The sequence below is a fragment of the Solea solea genome, chromosome 15 (assembly GCF_958295425.1).
Source record: "Solea solea chromosome 15, fSolSol10.1, whole genome shotgun sequence".
NCBI classification, from domain to species: domain Eukaryota; kingdom Metazoa; phylum Chordata; class Actinopteri; order Pleuronectiformes; family Soleidae; genus Solea; species Solea solea.
In genome coordinates, this window is record NC_081148.1 from 12046310 (window position 1) to 12065537 (window position 19228).

General features: G+C 40.0%; 1 non-coding gene across 1 annotated transcript; it reads right to left on the reverse strand.

Moving 5' to 3' along the window:
- trnas-aga (transfer RNA serine (anticodon AGA)) lies at nt 1–82 on the reverse strand. The gene has a single exon. It is a non-coding gene; the product is annotated as a tRNA-Ser (tRNA).
- Between the last annotated feature and the right edge of the window lie 19146 nt (nt 83–19228).

The window sequence follows — 19228 nt, forward strand, 5'->3', positions numbered from 1 at the left end:
CGTTGTTGGCAGGATTTGAACCTGCGCGGGGAGACCCCAATGGATTTCTAATCCATCGCCTTAACCACTCGGCCACAACAACACATTTGACAGTGATTCTATGTCAAATTTTGTTCGATATACTATAGTATGACATTTTAGTCACATTTTGGACGATATACTATAGTATGACTTTTTTGTCACATTTTGGACGACATAGTATAGTATGACTTTTTTGTCACATTTTGGACGACATACTAACCTATGACTTTTTTGTCACATTTTGGACGACATACTATAGTATGACTTTTATTCACATTTTGGACGACATACTATAGTATGACTTATATTCACATTTTGGACGACATACTATAGTATAACTTTTTTGTCACATTTTGGACGACATACTAACCTATGACTTTTTTGTGACATTTTGGACAACATACTAACCTATGACTTTTTTGTCATATTTTTGGACGACATACTAACCTATGGCTTTTTTGTGACATTTTGGACAACATACTAACCTATGACTTTTTTGTGACATTTTGGACAACATACTAAAGTATGACTTTTTTGGGCTGCCCCAAAGAAACTCCTACAGATGGGAATTGAACCCATATTCCCTGGATTAGAAGTCCTATGTCTTATCCATTACGCCACTTGGACCGAGTATACTTAGAGAAGTCTTTTTTTCACATTTTGGACGGCATACTAACCTATGACTTTTTCTTCACATTTTGGACGACATACTAACCTATGACTTTTTCTTCACATTTTGGACGACATACTAATCTATGACCTTTTAGTCACATTTTGGACGACATACTAACCTATGACTTTTTTGTCTCATTTTGGACGACATACTAACCTATGACTTTTTTTGTCACATTTTGGACAACATACTAAAGTATGCCTTTTTTGTCACATTTTGGACGACATACTAACCTATGACTTGTTTTGTCACATTTTGGACGACATACTAACCTATGACTTTTTTGTCACATTTTGGACAACATACTAACCTATGACTTATTTGTCAAATTTTGGGCAACATACTAAAGTATGACTTTTTTGGGCTGCCCCAAAGAAATTCATACAGATTGGGATTGAACCCATTATCCCTGGATTAGAAGCCCTATGTTTATCCAGTACACCACTTGGACGAAGTACAATTAGAAAAATCTTTTTTTCACATTTTGGACGAGATACTCACCTATGACTTTTCTTAACATTTTGGGCGACATACTAACCTATGACTTTTTTGTCACATTTTGGACGACATACTAACCTATGACTTTTTTGTCACATTTTGGACGACATACTAACCTATGACTTTTTTGTCACATTTTGGACGACATACTTACTATGACTTTTTTGTCACATTTTGGACGACATACTAACCTATGACTTTTTTGTCACATTTTGGACGACATACTGACCTATGACTTTTTTGTCACATTTTGGACGACATACTAAAGTATGACTTTTTTTCACATTTTGGACAACATACTAACCTATGCCTATTTGTCACATTTTGGACAACATACGAAAGTATGACTTTTTGTCACATTTTGAAAGACATACTAAAGTATGACTTTTTTGTCACATTTTGGACAATGTACCAAAGTATGACTTTTTGTCACATTTTGGACGACATACTAACCTATGACTTTTTGTCACATTTTGGACGACTATGACTTTTTTGTCACATTTTGGACAACATACTAAAGTATGACTTTTTTGTCACATTTGGACAACATACTAACCTATGACCTTTTTGTCACATTTTGGACGACAAACTAACCTATGACTTTTTTGTCACATTTTGGACGACATACTAACCTAGGACTTTTTTGTCACATTTTGGACGACTTACTAAAGTATGCCTTTTTTGTCACATTTTGGACGACATACTAACCTATGACTTTTCTTAACATTTTGGACGACATACTAACCTATGACTTTTCTTAACATTTTGGACGACATACTTACCTATGACTTTTTTGTCACATTTTGGACAACATACTAACCTATGTTGGAAGACATACTAACCTATGACTTTTTTGTCACATTTTGTACGACTTACTAACCTATGACTTTTTTTGTCATATTTTGGATGACTTGCTAACAGATGACTTTGTTGTCACATTTTGGACGACATACTAAAATTTTACCTTTTTTTCACATTTTGTGACTTTTTTTCCACATTTTGGATGACATACTTACCTATGACTTTTTCTCACAATTTTGGACGACATACTAAACACCTAAGCCTCCAAAAGTCTGGACGTTTTTGTTTATTTTAACCTTTAAAGTGCCAGAAATACTGTTTTAACAATTTAAAATGTAGAAAAACAAAAGGTTTCTTTAAAAAAAAAAAAAAAAATACTGTAGTTGTACCAGATTTTGCATGTTAAATTTGAAATTTGAACAGTATAAAATATATTTAAAATAACATTTGTTTCAGTCTTTGTCTCATTGTCCAAAAACAGGCGTATACATGTTAACTATGTACAGGCGTTCTTCCAATTCTTTCCTCTCTGGTGGCTAAAACTCTGATTCATCAGTTTCCTGAAACAGCACAAGTGAAATTACCACGATAACCATATTGGCAACTTCTTTGTGCAACTTCTCAGCTTTCAGAAACTGTTGGAATGTTTCCGATAGCACAAACTGCGCATAATTAAGGTAATGCAAAGTGTACTTGGTGCTAAAGGGTTGAAAACATCCATATGACACATCAAAAACATTACATTCAGACATTTTATTCTGACAATGACCAAATGTAACATTTCCTATAGTTTGCAGAAAAGTAATGTTTTCCAAGGAGACCAGGAATTTTACTAATAAAATTAAATTTGCCTAACAACCCTGCATAATGTCATCAGTGTCAACGACCGTCATTGTAAGAAGAATTTGTCAGCTCGTACAAAAAGTGCCACAAGTATAGGCACAAAAAAAATTAGAGCGAGTAAGGAGAGAAAAGAGAGAAGTTGAGTCCAACTTATTTTCTCAACTTAGCAGTCATGGTGTGAAGACAGCATGACTGCTGGACTGTCAGTTTTGGAAAGAAATGGTCCAACCAGTGGGGTGCCATCAACACATGACAAGAAGTGCTTTAACCACTGAAGATAAAAATAAACACTGAGTAGACAATATCAAAGTGAAAATGATATCTGTCCTTACACACGATCTTTGCAGCTGGTGTGTTTCAAGGGGATTTTGGGGTGCCAGGTGAAAGGGACCTGGGGGGCCCCTACATTGGAACAAATGCAAAAAACACAAGTGGCACTGGCCCCAGTTAGGTTTGTTTTGAACCACGGTGCAATTGCAACTAGATATATCATAGAATTTAGGGGTTTTTCACAAAGTTGCTGTTGCTGTAGCCTAATGTAATCAGCGTTAGTTGTGGGTTCCTTCTCAGTTGGGGCCCCCAGGATATTAGTGGCTTTGACTACTATGTTGCTGCACTTCTACTCAGAACACAATTCCAGGATCTGGTACTGTGTTTTTGCAGTCATTCTGTACTGTAATTTACTGCCTACTCGTGGTAGCACCAGGCTATTGTCTTAAATTGAATATTAGCCGATGTTACTCACTTTTTTTTTTATAATTTTCATGCTTGTGATTAATCATCTTCTACCGCTTTGTCCTCAGGCCCATGGACTGTGGGTGATGCTGGTGACAATCCCAGTCAATTTAGAGTGTTCATTTTGCCTAATCCCCAAATCTGCATGTTTTTGGACTGTGGGAAGAAAACAGAACATGCAAGTTCCATGCAGAAAGGCCCTTCTTGCTGCAAAGGCAAGAGTGCCAACCACTACACCAACCATGTGGTCCATGGTTGTGATCATATCTCATTGAAAAGTCTCAGGCTGGACAATGAGAGGGCAGACCATCATTTTATTAAATCTAACCCGAGCTCTCCAAAGGCTGACATATTATAGCTAGCCACATACAATCATACCTAAAAAGCAGGTGTTTTGCATCCATTACTGTACACATGTGCAGAAGCACATGCTTCAGCAATCTTTTCTTTCAAACATTAAGAGGCACTAGTACCAGGTAAACAAGCACATTACACTAATTATTCATCACTGTGCAACAACTGCAGTGAGTTTGAGACAGCGTACCACACGTGTGTGTATTCTGAAGCTATTCAACCACCTGACAAGCAGGTCTTGCGGTGTACCTGCTCTTTGGATGCTTTCTGTATACACTAACCAAAGTGCCTGCCAGATGCACTTTTCCACTCTAAAATAAAAAGGTTCTTTGCAGTTTTTACACACCCAGTTGTGTCACTTTTAACGTGTACAAATACAACATTATACATGCCTTCCAAGAAAGATTCATGAAAGGTTTGGGATGCAATCCTATAGGATTATCATGTCTTACTCATCTTTTGGACAAGACCATTTGTACAGCTGTAAAGACATGGTCTCTAAAAGCATTCCCAGTGCAGTGCAAAACAGTGCAGAAATCCCCACCAGGAAAGAAATAAGACATTAGTAAGACTCATCTGATAGAAACTGTATTGATCATTTGATTTTCACATCTAAGGGGGAAAATGCCAGAACAAATGCAAAACACCTGGAACCATGTTGATTTTTTACTTCCATTACATCACCAGTCACTGTGAATACAGATATTTCACGTGAATTTATGTTATTGTGTGGAATTACCAGGCACTGGTAGGTTCTTAGTTCCATCCCCGATATGTTTTGTCCTTTTTTATATTTTTTATATTTTCTGCATCCAAAAGCTCCTCGTTTTATTTAGTAGTCTGCTTCTATGTTTAACCCACACACATTGGCACGAGCTCATTACCAACCAAGTCAGTCCCTTACCCTCTAAAAACAGTCTCATTACCTCACAGGTGGGACATGATGTCTGATGAAGACAAAGCTCTTCAACACAGGAAACAGTCAGATATGCCTGGGAGCAACGTGTGAATCAGAAATCTCCATTTCTAATGGAAGGGTACAGCATGTGTGTCTTACATCCCACCTGACTACACTGGCTACTCTCTACAGGATTCTGTCTCGGAGTCCTGGCTGCTGTAGCCAGATGCCTCAAGCAAGTGCCAAAGAGAGGGCAAGCAATGGGCACATTTATATTTCAGCAGCTCAGTCCACCGTAGGCGACATAGAAAAAAAGAGAGATCATATTTGGTTGTTATAAACTGCATGATGTTTGTAGAACAAAAGATGGCAACTGTGTTTAGACCGTAATGGTGAGAAATTGGCACACAACAATTTTCAGCCTTGTCAGCGGCGCTGACATCTCAGTCTGGAAAAACTGTCAGTTGTGGCGTTAACTTAGCACAAAAATCACTTTGAAGCGATGAGATAACAGTTTGGGGAGTGGAAACTAAAATTCTGTCCTTCTCAATAAAATATGTTGCTGTGCCAGATAAAAATGTTGGGATATAGGAAATCTAGGACCCGGAGGGCTTCTGACCCTTCTTTGAGGAGTACTGTGGTGTGAGAGTTGGGAATAGTGCAGGGCCTAGTTTGCAGTCATATTTGATAATTTATCAGGCGCCTGTTCTCCAAGAAGCAGGGTTAACCTGCAGCCCTCTGCCTGCAGGACACCTTGAGACAGAGATCATATAGACTTTGCATGCTGACACAATCATACTTCAGTACTTCTTCCAAATATAATATGCCTAACATTGTTAACTCTTTACAGGGGCTTAAAGATTAGGTCTGCGGTGTAAGCTGTTATTTTACATGCTTGTTCTTTCCCTATTTGATCATAATAAAATGGATTATACATGACACTGACCCTTACATGCATTGAATCATTCACCAAAAGCTCCTCTATTATCTCTTTTGAGCATGCTGTGACTGGCGTGGCTGTATGTTGTGTAATCTGCCTTCATGGTACAGCCAGAAACCTGCAACAGTGACTATCTTATAGCCAGATGGAGACTCCCTGCTGATGAAATTTTCATTGAGCAGATGAGGCTGAGTGTGGTTTCATAAGTCTCCTGTGAGTTACATCAGCTTGTAGTTTTATCCCTCTATCAAGACCCACTATAGGCAGATTTTGATGTCTTGATCGCTGAGAGGACCTGCACTGCTGTTCCAGTGTTCGAGGTGGCACTTACTAACTAATTGTCAATACAATGACGCTTTCAGGCTGAAGTAACAAGAGGATGACCAACTCAAACTGCAGACACATGCAGAGTGAAATGTATAATATCTATGTTTAACCCCAGGGTTAAACGTTATTTAAAGATAATTTTGATACTGCTGTGGCTACATAAATAAACCAACCTATCTTCCTACCCATTTACACAACCCTACCAACCCACTTATACAAAATATAGCCCCATAGGCCACTTTATTATGTACACCTAATAAAATGGCAGGAGTGGTCTTCAGTTGCTGTTGCCCATCTGCTTCAAGGTTCTTTTGTGCCCTCCGTTTTTTTAACCCAGTCTGTTTTTTTGAGCTGCTGCTCACTGGATATTTTCCATTATCTGACTAATCTATGTAAACTCTATTGTGTGTGAAAATCCAAGTAGGTCAGGGGTTTCTCTTGTACCTCATACAGTGTCCAGTTAGTGTATATATACATATTTAAAAATGTAGATTGACTCATTTTGATGATGAAGTATAATTTCCCATGAATCAGTCAAGTTAGAATATCTTTCACCACTTCAAACATGTTCACACACGATGCTAAATGGTTTGTATTGATATATCGGTTTTCTAGTCTTGATGACACTTAAAGCTGCTTCACACTTCAGTTTTGCCATTCACCCATTCCCTCACACTTTCATACAGCGCATCTATGTGTGGCACATTTCCTGTCACTCATCTTTCATACCCATTCACACACTGCCGGCACAGCCGTCGAGGGCAACACAGGGTTATGTTTCTTGCCCTAGGACACAGGCAGAACTAGGAATGGAACCTGCAACCTTCTAGTTGAAAGACAACTTGCTCTACCACTGAGTTACCTTCACCCACACAATGATAATCACAATGAAATGTTTCTGTTTGTATTGAAAGTGTGGCAATTGCTCCATGTTCATTTAAGCAGTTTGAAAATCAGAGAAAGTTAATGCCAGTTAATGAAAATATCACATATTTTCCATTTCATGTCCATAAAAACGGGACTGTTTCCCATTTAAAAAACAATTTAATCTTTAACCTTGATTTTTGACGTTTTACCTTGCTGCCAGGATGATGTGATGAGTTATAACATATTTCTTTTACTTGCTGCATGATAGAAAAAAATCTAAAGTATACCAGTGTAAAGGTGTGTTCCAATGTCAGATATGTGCCAAAAAAGCAAAGTAAATCTACACTCATGTTTTTCCAGCCTGTGTTTATTCACCCCAAACCGCCAATGTACCATCTGTACTGGGTTTAGCTCTCCCTAGCTAACAACATCCACCGACTGTGTGTGTGTGCCTGCGTGTGTGACATTCACACAGCCTGGTCTCATAATTGTTTTATCACTCACCAGCAACTCCATTTCTTCCCGTTATATTCCCCTAGTTTCCCTCCCTTTTTTCCTCTTGTCTGAATACATTTATCAGGTGGAACCATGTAACCCCCATTGCACAGGCTAAATGAGTTTTAAGTCACAATTGGCTGCATCTGCAACTTAGTGGTGCATCCATAATTTTGGTCACCTGGGTGTGGAAGGCATATTATAACGTTGACTTGGTGAGCATGGAAATCACTACTCAGAGCAACATTAGCATTCATTTGAAGCTGCATTCAGTCCAATATTGACTCTCTTGACCTCTGTTATTTTCTACTCCAACTCGTGATCCTGTCGAAATGCTTCATTAGGTTCCCGGGCTATTTGCAAATTCTTATCTGCTGCATAGTGTACTTTGGGATAATCATATTTTGTTTTCGTGGAAAACAATTAGTAAGAGTTTTCGCTCATAATAATGAGATAAAGGTCACAACAACGAAAATCGAGGGCCTGGTTGAAAAGACATATGCTGTATATCTCTGGATTCATGACTACTAAGTGTTTACAACAAATGCTGTTTATTTAATTAATTACCTTTAAATGAACTCAATTATTGGTGCAGGTTTCACCCATTGAGGTATTTTTGCACATTCTTCTATAATTTTTTATAGTCTTATTGTTAAATCTTTCCATATTGTACTTCTTGGAAATGCATGTTTATTATTTATTATCTTTATCTTTATTGTCTTTGCTGCTGTGACAATGTAAATTTCCCGGGAATATCTTATCTTGTCTTATCTTATCTTATTTGAATGCTCATTTTCTATACAATGTCACCCCTTGTAAAATGTATTTTATGTCTATGATTTTCAAATACTTCTCAGTCTTAAAATCTCATGAGAGGACATTCTGTTCGACTCATAGCTCCACTTGTGGCACTGTGACGACTAGATTGCAGTGTCTGGCTTGGCTCTCCCTGTAATATTTAGTGAAAGGAAAAAGCCAACTTTACTCGCTGAATATGAGGAGAATGATCTTGGAAGTACCAGAAACTGTGAGGTGACTCAACCACCTCGGTCAAAGAAGATGCCAGGCCCATCAATTCCACGCAGGGTGTTGAAATTCCTTACTTTTGCTGGAGGCGGAAGGATCAAGAGCTGTGACCTCACTTTCTGCTGCTCATTCAAAATGCAGAGAGCTCCAATTTTGAATCACGGAGGAGTGTCAAGTGTTGACCTACCATGTATGTTTGAGGAGGCGCTGAAGAAGCATCCACACAGATGAACCAGTGACCATGAATATTGCTTCACATTAATTGGATATTAGGTTTGAAGTGTTTGGCAGTTATTCCTCCTGTGTATATGTTTTTCTTGCAGCAGCTAAAATGGTGAGACATAGTGTACTACTAAAATGTGTACATTTTTCATGTAATAAAAGTATGAGCAAAACACTTCCCTAAGCATGTTCTTCTTTAACTTGGCGCTTTATGTTCCGTGACATCGTTTTATCAGCAGCAGGACAATGAAAAATGAAGACATGTCTGGGTTTAAATTACTCTCTTGTGTGTGTGACAGGAAGATTTTCCAAGCTGTCATTTTCTCTCCGTGTCCAGCGCCGAGGCTGAATCCGTGGAATCGGGCTGAGCTAATTTGGAGCAGGTGATGTGGGGAAGTTATAATTACGCTTTGTTCACACTTTCACAGCTGACAATGTGCCACCTGCGACTGTGTGAATCAGGCACTGATAATACACTGCCTGTGTTTGCCATGTGGTTTTCGCACAGAAGGTGGGTTACACATCGCCTAGACTTCCATAATAGTTCAGAAACGTGTTCGAGATTCAGAGCAGAAGCTTCTTAATTTTCCCCGATATCAACATTAAGTGCACATATTTAAAAGTGATTAGCAGTAGAAGCAAGGGGTTTCACATCTGAACTGGAGGTTTTACTGTGTATATCATTTCATTGTAATGTGAAATGTGGCCTGGCTGCTATACAGAGATCATTATCTGGTCTTGGCCTGGTGCCAGTTAGAGAACAAAGCTCTGAGAGGGTTTGCAGATCAGTGAATGTGCAAACAGATGACCACGCGTTTCTTTAGCTCTATCACTTGCCCGGGAAGCTCCTCCACATGAGCTGTAATGTGTAACAGGCAGGCCTTTTTTTGACACGGTCTTTGGAAGTGAGTGAGGTACGCGGCTGTCGTGTATCTCAAAGCTTTCCTGTCAACTGTGACAGGCCTACCTTGAAGGCCCTGAACTTATCACTCATATATTGTCACCTGACTCAAGCAAAGTTGAAAGGTATTTTGTTTTGCGTCCCCAAAACATACATCCTACAGGTTATTTCTGCTCAGAACAACTTCAGCCCGTCATCACACTTAAAGACGATGACAGGAGTGAAAAAATCCAACAGGGCTATAACAAATGTCTCCTGGCTGACTTATTAGCATCTTGAAAAGTAGATAAATCAAGGCAGGAGATGAGGGACACATATATACATATATAGGAACATGTATATATAGATATATACTGTACATATATATTCTCTGAGAAGTCAGAAATGAAATCAAGCATAACATTCGACCATGCAATAAAACAACTTGTTCTGTTCATTAATGGAAATAAATAGCTATAATTTGACATCTAAATCAAGAAATAATAATGTACTTTACAATTTGTTTCTGGGGTAAAACAGTACATTTGAAAAGTCATAATAATTATACGTCAGTGTTACACATTTTGATAAATCCCAATGGTGTTAATTTAATCTAGCAACTGTGGTATAAACCTAACATTGGGTGGTGGTCTATGTATGTAACATTTAGAGACAGGAAAACTGACAGAATTGTGAAATAAAAAAATTAATAACAACTTGTGGGAGGCATTTGAGAGCCGTCTCTAAATTAGTAGTTGTTGCTCATTAGCGCTATATCTTCTGCATTGGCGACGACCATTCTTTACAAGCTAAATTTGCCAATTAATTTATGTAAGAGCATTCTTCACACTTATTCCCTACAGGCAGGGAATGGCGCTCCGTTTTCTATTGTGGTTGACAGAGAGAGCCGGTATCATTGCATGATGACATTTAATCCGCTGTCATTGCAATTGGAGGGAAAAATCTCCACTTCCCTGCTGAAAATGTATAATTCCTATGTTATTAATAGTGAGAGTCAATCCCGCACATATGAATATACTGCATGTGTGTTGGGCTCCATTGCTTATATCATCAATTATTATTTTATGCAGAGCATCTAAATATTTAATGGCATGTAAAGGTTGTTTTTTTTCCATTCTGGATATGCTGTGTTTGCATCTTTATTTGCTTTTAAAGCTCAGCAAACAACTGTGTTGATGGCTCACGGTGGATCCAATAAAGTTGTGATTATGGCAGAGTATGGCCTTTCACACATGGACTCATTGTACATTTATCACTCATTTCACTGGGACTATAATTCACTCTCTGGCCCGTATTTAAAATAAAAACACGGTGCACAGCACATATTGCAAAATGCACATATAGAGAATGGGGGGCCTTTGATGGATTTGTCCTCTAATATGTGCATGCAACATCCTAATTATCCTGGCTGCTGGGAAGGCAGGGTTGCCGAGGAAATGGAAAGCACAAGTGTCTTAGTATAGATAACACATTTGCAGACGGCTCTAGGTAAAATTGCATTTTCTTGCATTCTTTGCAGTCCACTTCATGTTACTGCCGGTATCTGTCCAGACTAACCTATTCACTTCTATAATCATGAGGAATGAGCCTGATACCGTCAAGCAGGGATGACCAGGAATAGTATTGTACCACACTCTGCTCTACCTTCATCTCTAGAAAGAAAAAGAAAAGAAGACAGGGCCATGATTTTAGGTGGAAATTATTGTTTTCTCCACCTTTGCCTTTTTTTCTCTGACTGAACTTTGGATGTGTCCTCGGGCAAAACAAAAGTACCGAGTGTGATAGTTTCTTATTTGTGGTATAGTTGGCTTTTGTTTTCTTTCTTTCTTTGCTCAACTTTTTGTGATGCAGTGTAGCATATTTTAGATGCGCTGATGGCAGCTGAGCCTCAGGGAGTTACAGACTGTTTGCATGTAGAGTGCACTTGTTAGGGTCGCTGGGTTCTAGCAGTAGAGTTTGAAATAACACTGTGTGAACAGAGAGATGGTGAAGTGCTGGAAGAAGGTGGCAAATCTTCACAAGGAAGATGAATAGGCCTGTTTTTACTACACTGTGTTACTGGGCCAAAACTGAGGAGCATGGAGTCGTAGATGGAGATCGATTTGTGTTTATTAAGTGTATTATTATTATTATTATTATTATTGTTGTTATTGTTATTACTAAACAGCAACAGAAGACAGATGTAACCAGCAGAGTAGTCTTGCAGTCGACCACTAAGCAGCCATTTCCTCCTCCACACAAAAGATGATTTCCTCTCTTTCTTCGACACAGACTCAGCTTCTTGCACAATCATTTTAAAGTCCTGATGTTAATGATAATGTGGTGCTGATGTGTGAAGTATTTCCTTATCTGTGAAGCCCAAACCAAGAGATAGCTTCACAAAATGCTCCACGTTCCTCCTCTTGACGCAGGTTGCAGTCGAGCATCTGCGATTTTGCAGTTTCTTCAGTTTGGCTCTAATACTCTGTCTTATGTTTTGCTTTTTGTATCCAAACCGTTTGTCTTGACAGTACAGCAATGCCAGTCTTTAATTCTAGCACATACCTACAACAGTTCAAAACATCTAACTACGGTATCATTAAAATACCACATTAAGAAATCCAAAACTTTGCAAACAAGGCTGAGGAAATTTAACTGGACCCAGAGGAAACATATGATATTACATCTCTTTTCACATATTGCACATCCCCACTAACAGAAGCAGTCAAGATGACAAGGAAATGACTGGAAAACTGGAAAACACTACCCTCCCTAGTGGTACCAACCTCACATCATCCTGCATATAATATATAGCGCTTGTGTTGGGTTGTTAGGTTTGCAATAATTCAAAGAAAATCCACTTCACACTAGAAGCTTTTCGCACGTTTGACACAGCAGTGTGAGCTTAATTCTTACATCATTAAATTGACGCGCTAACAATAAAAAAAAGGGGTTTTTCAATTCGTGCGGGTTTAGGTGTGATACTGCAATGACACATATTTCATTACATGTTCTGCTGCATTACTAATAATATCATCATTTGACACAATGTCATGTTTTTATTGTGTGAGCCATTACAATGTATCATCTCCGTATGACATCATCTCTTTTGCATGAGGATACAGGTGTAGTATTGTTTTAAAAGGTGAGCGACCTGCAGTGTTTTTCATATGCAAATCCAGTGGGAAGCCAGTGGACACAAGCTGGCACCACATCAGACACCATATTCAACAGACAGAGTTATTCTGGGTGAGCAGAGACTATTGTTCAATAGTGCTCACTAAAGCAGCCAGTAAAAGACTTTTATGCCGTCAATGTCGGTTAGGTGGAAATGCAAATAAAATCAAATTACTTACTCGTGACAAAAAAAATTCCATATGTATTAGGTGTAACATCCTTAATCAAGGGTGAGTGAAGTTATGTGAGTGCCCACTAAACTGTGTATATTATGTTCTCCAGGTCTGAATGATTGAAGTAAAGTTGAGGTGTAGTTGTCTTTCATTCATAGCAGCACACGAGGATATGGTGCACCAGAAAGATGTGACTGACAGAGACAGAAAAGAAAAAACAGACAAGAACGACGACAAAGGGACAGAAAACTAAAACACCCAGACAGTGAGAGTCTTGCTCATTTTAGCAGCTCATTTTTACATGTGTGTCTAACCATGGGCTCATTTTCTCTTGATCCAAACTGAGGCAAGTGTTAGGTATCACTTGTGGGGGGGGGGGGGGGTGGTTACTGGAGTTACCAACTAACTCCAGTATGGCTGACCACCATATTCGGCACACCTTAGCATTTATTTATTCTCATATTTCTGCTCCAAAGCATCCAAGAGTATATAATTACTTTATAAAATAATCAGGGGGCCAATCTATAATGTTATAGCCAAGGTTTAAACTATAAAACTGCACATGCATGGCCTTGATGGAAGGGATTCATTTAATTTTGAGATACTTTGGAGCCATATATAGCTTCACATATGAAGCTCAAGCTTAAATTGAGGTGACTACTTCAATCATAGTTTTGTCATCATTTCTCTACCAATTCCTATCTGTCATTTCCCATCAGCTGGTCTTGTTTTTCCTGATAGCACTGCAACTAACCTTGTTAGTCGATCATCTGGTTGCTGTCTCTTTTGTTGCCTTGGTTCGCTCATAGGCTGTTGTTCTCACCCATTGCTGCCCAGGGTCTGGACTACGAGAGACCTTTGAAGTTGCTGCTCAGAGGCTCTTAAATGACTATGAACACAATATTCTGTTCAATCTGTGATGAATTCATTTTGCATTCACTGGCCTCTCCTGATTGAACTGTTATTTATTCAAGGCTAATAGACATGCCAGGGTCACAGCTTTGTTCTACTTGTCAGCTCTGCTCATATTCAAAGCTGTTGAGTTGACTGGGTGCAGGAAAACACCCACAGAACAGGTTGAACATTCGTGGAAACTGTGGGAGCAGTCTTTGTAACAGCTGAGGATTTTCAAATCATTGGAATTAGTACATTTATAAAGTTAGATTTCAAAAAGAAATGTATACACCGGCTGTGGAAAACCAAGCTGTGGTCTGCAGAGAAATGGACTGTCGTGAAGATCTCATCAACTCCCACAGATTATAATCCACTTGATTAGAGTGTGATTGTTGAACAACTACAAACAAATCAAAATCATCTGAAGTGTCACTCTGTTGTACAACCACAAGTGACTTGATTAAATTAACCGTGTGCATGTTGCTAAAATTAAACCTCATCAGTCAACTGATTTTCTGCATCCTCATTATTTCCTCTCACTGTGCACGAAATGCAATATTTGTCGAATGAATTGAAACAGTATAGTGGGTAATGTATTATGAACCCCATTACAGTTATAGCTGAGTCAGTGGAAGTTCCCTGAAAGTGTTGATAAAACTTTAAATACAAGCTTATCCAATTGTTAATTAAAAGGGAATTTAGTGGTTTCTTATGCCTTCATTAATTCATAGCTGTTAGGATTCTTTGATTAAAACACGGGGCTTTGTCACCAAGCAAGTGAATATTGGGAAATTATCAATTTTAATGTTAATTTAACTTTGTAAATGTAAACGTAATGACCCTTGTGCCAAATAGAATCAAACGTGGAGAATATATCTTGAAAATAGATAGTGAGTCCAAATTTGAGCAAAAGTAATGTGAGCAAATGTATGGGAACAGTTAGATTTAAATTAGATTTAAACACATTTACATTATTGGCAAATCCTTTGCTGTACGTCATGTTGTTTCTTTAGATTTTTCAGTATTTGCTCGTGTTTAAAGTGTTACCTTTGCCTCCTTCTCTTGACACCTGAGCACAGGTTGCAGTCTGCTCTATTTTTGTCGCCATTGCTTCTCTTAAAGCATTTTTAATGTGTTGACATTGCGACACATCCGCTCATTGCCTAACCCTAACCCTGAGCAGGTGCTCAGCTCACGTGAAGATACGCAAAGTGGCATTGGATGCAGCAGCATCGGAGTAGTTTAATGAATACAAATATGAGTACATAAGGGCAGCATTGGTCCTGATACCCCATACTATCAGTGCATCACTAAAAAAAACAGTCTATAGGTCATTATTAACCTTTTTGAAGTGACAAATTAGGGCAATCTATCATAAAACAAACTAACACACAAATAATAACATAACATAATGAAAGGAGACGATCTCCAATCTCCAATCCACTGTGTCCACACATTCATGTTGGAGAAAGGGGGCAGAGGAGTCTGTATTAATATTGAATTGAATTGAATTGAATTGAATTGAATTGAATTGAATTGAATTGAATTGAATTGAATTGAATTGAATCCTTTTATTGTCATTTATACCAAGGTACAAACGAAATTTAAAATGCAAACCTCCATGTGGTTTAAAAAGACATACACACAATCAACAACAATAAGACAGTAAAATTCAATATTGCACAGCTTCCTAAAGTGCACAGTCAATTTTTAAAGTGCAGTCAGTGTTTTCAGTGTCAGTCAGTGTGGGCAGACAACTATGTGCAAGAGTTCAGTTGCCTGATGGCGCTGGGGTAGAAGCTGTTGGTCAGCCTGGATGTGTGGGACCGTGATGATCTGTAGCGCCTCCCGGAGGGCAGCAGCGAGAACAAGGAGTGGCCTGGGTGGAAACTGTCCTTGATTATGTTTTGTGCTCGTTGTTGGCATCTGGTGTGGTGTATGTCAAAAAGTGACGGCAGTTGTGTGTGTGTTATTTTCTGGGCTGACTTCCTGACTCTGTCCAGGGCTTTTCTGTCAGCCGCAGTACAACTGTTGAACCACACTATGATGTTGTATGTGATGATGCTTTGTATGGCACAGGTGTAAAATGTCTGGAGCAGTTTCTGAGGCAGATTGGCTTTCCTCATTGTTCTTAGAAAGTACAGGCGCTGTTGACCTTTCTTCGCCAGGGCAGAGATGTTAGTGGACCAGGTGAGGTCACAGGAGATGTGTGTTCCGAGGAACTTGAAGTCACTGACCCTCTCCACTACATCTCCTCTGATGTGGACAGGGGCAGGGTCTGTTCTTTTCCTGCGGAAGTCAATCAACATTTCCTTGGTTTTGGAGGAGTTGAGGGCCAGGTTGTTTGTGGAGCACCAGGTGATGAGTTTATGGATGTCGTCTCTGTAAGCAGACTCATCGTTGTTGTGGATGAGCCCCACTACTGTAGTGTCGTCAGCAAATTTGACAAAGATGTTGTTGTTGTGTGACGGTGTACAGTCGTAGGTGTACAGTATGTACAGTAGCGGACTCAGCACACAGCCCTGGGGGGCCCCTGTGCTGAGTGTGAGGACTGATGAGTGGTGAGGGCCCATCCGCACTGACTGAGGGCGGTCTGTCAGAAAGTCTCTGATCCAGCTGCAGATGTTCTGGTTGATGCCCAGGCTGAGTAACTTGGACACCAGCTGGCTGGGGATGATGCAGTTGAATGCAGAGCTGAAGTCCAGAAACAGCAGTCTTGCGTAGGTGCCAGGGTGTTCAAGGTGTGTCAGTATGTTGTGGAGGGCTGTGTTGATGGCATCTGCGGTGGATCTGTTAGCCCTGTACGCAAACTGGTGCCGGTCAAGGCTGGGGGGGAGAGAGGCTTTGATGTTTTTTAGCAACAGTCTTTCAAAACACTTCATCACAGTGGAAGTGAGCGCCACAGGTCTGTAGTCATTTAGGCTGCTCATAACTGTTTTCTTGGGGACCGGGACTATGGTGGCAGATTTCAGGCATTTTGGGACAGTGCAGGTGGAAAGGGAGAGGTTAAAGATGGGGGTAAGAGCGTCTGCCAGCTGGTAAGCGCAGTCTCTCAGTACTCTCCCTGGAATCCTGTCCGGGCCAGCTGCTTTCCTGGGATTTACCCTGCAGAACACCTGCCTTACCTCCTCTGTGCTAACAGAGAGTGTTGGGGTGTTTGTGCATGGGGGTGGTGTGGGGTCAGTCTCATTCCTGCTCACCTCATAGCGTGTGAAGAAGTGGTTGAGCTCCTCAGCCAGGTTGCTGCTGGTGCTGATGTCATGATCCCTTGTTCCCCTGTAGTTTGTTATTTGTTGAATGCCCTGCCAGACACGCCGGGGGTCCCCCTCGTTGAAGTGTTCCTCGATCTTCCTCCTGTATGCTGCTTTTGCCTCTTTGATTCCCTTCTTTAGGTTGGATCTGGCAACATTGTATAGCTCCCTGTTGCCAGAGCGAAAGGCAGTATCTCGATCCCTCAGCAGCAGCTTGACATCTCTGTTCATCCACACTTTGTTGTTTTGATAATGCCTGGTCTGCTTCTCAACAGTAACATTATCAATACAGAATGATATATAATGCAGTACAGTGGATGTATACCCTTCAAGATCCTGCTGTGAGAACAGTGTCCAGTCAGTGAGCTCAAAGCAGTCCTGCAGTTGTAAGATGGCATCAGTAGGCCAGGACTTTATGGTTCTCACTGTAGGCACAGATGTTTTGATGACAGGTCTGTAAGCCGGGGTAAGCAGGAGAGAGAGGTGGTCAGACTGGCCGAGGTGGGGCAGGGCAGAGACTTTATATGCTCCTTTAACATTGCTGTACACATGGTCCAGTGTTTTGCCCTCCCTAGTTGGACATGTAACGTGCTGATGGAAATTGGGGAGGACGGACCGCATGTTTACATGATTAAAGTCTCCTGCCACAATAAAAATCCCATCCGGGTGTACAGACTGAAGATCTCCAATAGTTTTTAGCAGAATGCTCAAAGCTGCGCTGGCATTTGCGCTTGGTGGAATATAGACTGCCAAAACAAAAACAACAGTAAACTCACGTGGCAAGTAAAATGGTCGGCATCTCAGGGTAACAAACTCCAGATCTGGTGAGCAGTGTCTTTCAGTCACTGTGGCGTTTGTGCACCATCTGTTGTTAGAGTAGATGCAGACTCCTCCACCCCTGCTTTTACCGGAGTTACGGTTCCTGTCAGCCCGGTGCGCTGTGCGTCCTGCCAGAATAATGGCCTCGTCTGGGATCCCCGCATGTAGCCAGGTCTCTGCTATTGCTTTAATGTTTAACAGTGCATGATCTCAGAGTCCACTGACTTTAACTGACATTGGAGTTTGGTGGTAAAGGCATCCATGAGGGCTAAGATATAAGTATGTTGATAAATAATATTATATTAGCCAGACAGAAATTGCAATTAATACAGCAGGACCCATTCTAGAGCAATCAAACACTTCTTACCATAGTTTATTACTGTTTTAATAAAGTCAATAATGAACTTTCTCCATCTATTTTCATGCTTCACATCATGAGTCAGTGCAAACATCTGTCACAGATACAGTACATGTTTTTTTTTCAACAGCCACTCTTTTGTCACTTGAATGCTTTTGATATGAGCAGAAATTATACCTGCTCTCAAAATGAATGTTTGATTGCATGAGAATCTTGTGGGGATAGACAATTTAAACATCTTCAAGTAAACGTCACACAAACAAATGAGACTATCAAAAAAAGGGGACTCTGTACACACTGACCACTAACACTTTAAGGCCCCTTCGTGCAAACGCCCACATTCAAATTTAAAATAACAGGTTTCACTCTATCTTCTGTCAAACCTGAGCAGAGCAGCTAGGTTGTGAGTGCTGTGTGACACCCGTGTGTGAATGTGCAACCCTCTGTGTTCATCCCTGACTCATTTGTGGGCTCCTGCCATTTAAACCAGGTTAAATGGGGTTCTTCAGAAATACCATCCACTCTGTAATCTCAACTGGTCCACATTTCATTTTTCTCCATGCCAAAAAACAACAAGGTCACAGAGTGTGGGGGGGGGGGGGTTGCATAGCATATTTCTCAAATAGGTATGTATGATTCCACAGATATTTTCCAAACTGGCATTTGACTGACATGGAATGACACACTTTTCCGATTAAAATAGTAGCTTGCCAACAGACACCTGCCTAAAGACATGTCATTTCCCTCCTGCTGCCACTGAAGCTAAGACATCAGAAGAGTCATACTATATATTACTGTGCCCGCTGCTCTTGTATGTAAAGAACCCTGTAATCCTGCGTCACGACTCATGTTATACCATCTACAGTATATGAAGTTACACAGCTGCACAGCACAAATCAATTATAAACATGATCAAAGAGTGACGATGTTCTGCAGACATCTGACAAACCATGAAGCATCAACAAATCACAAATTA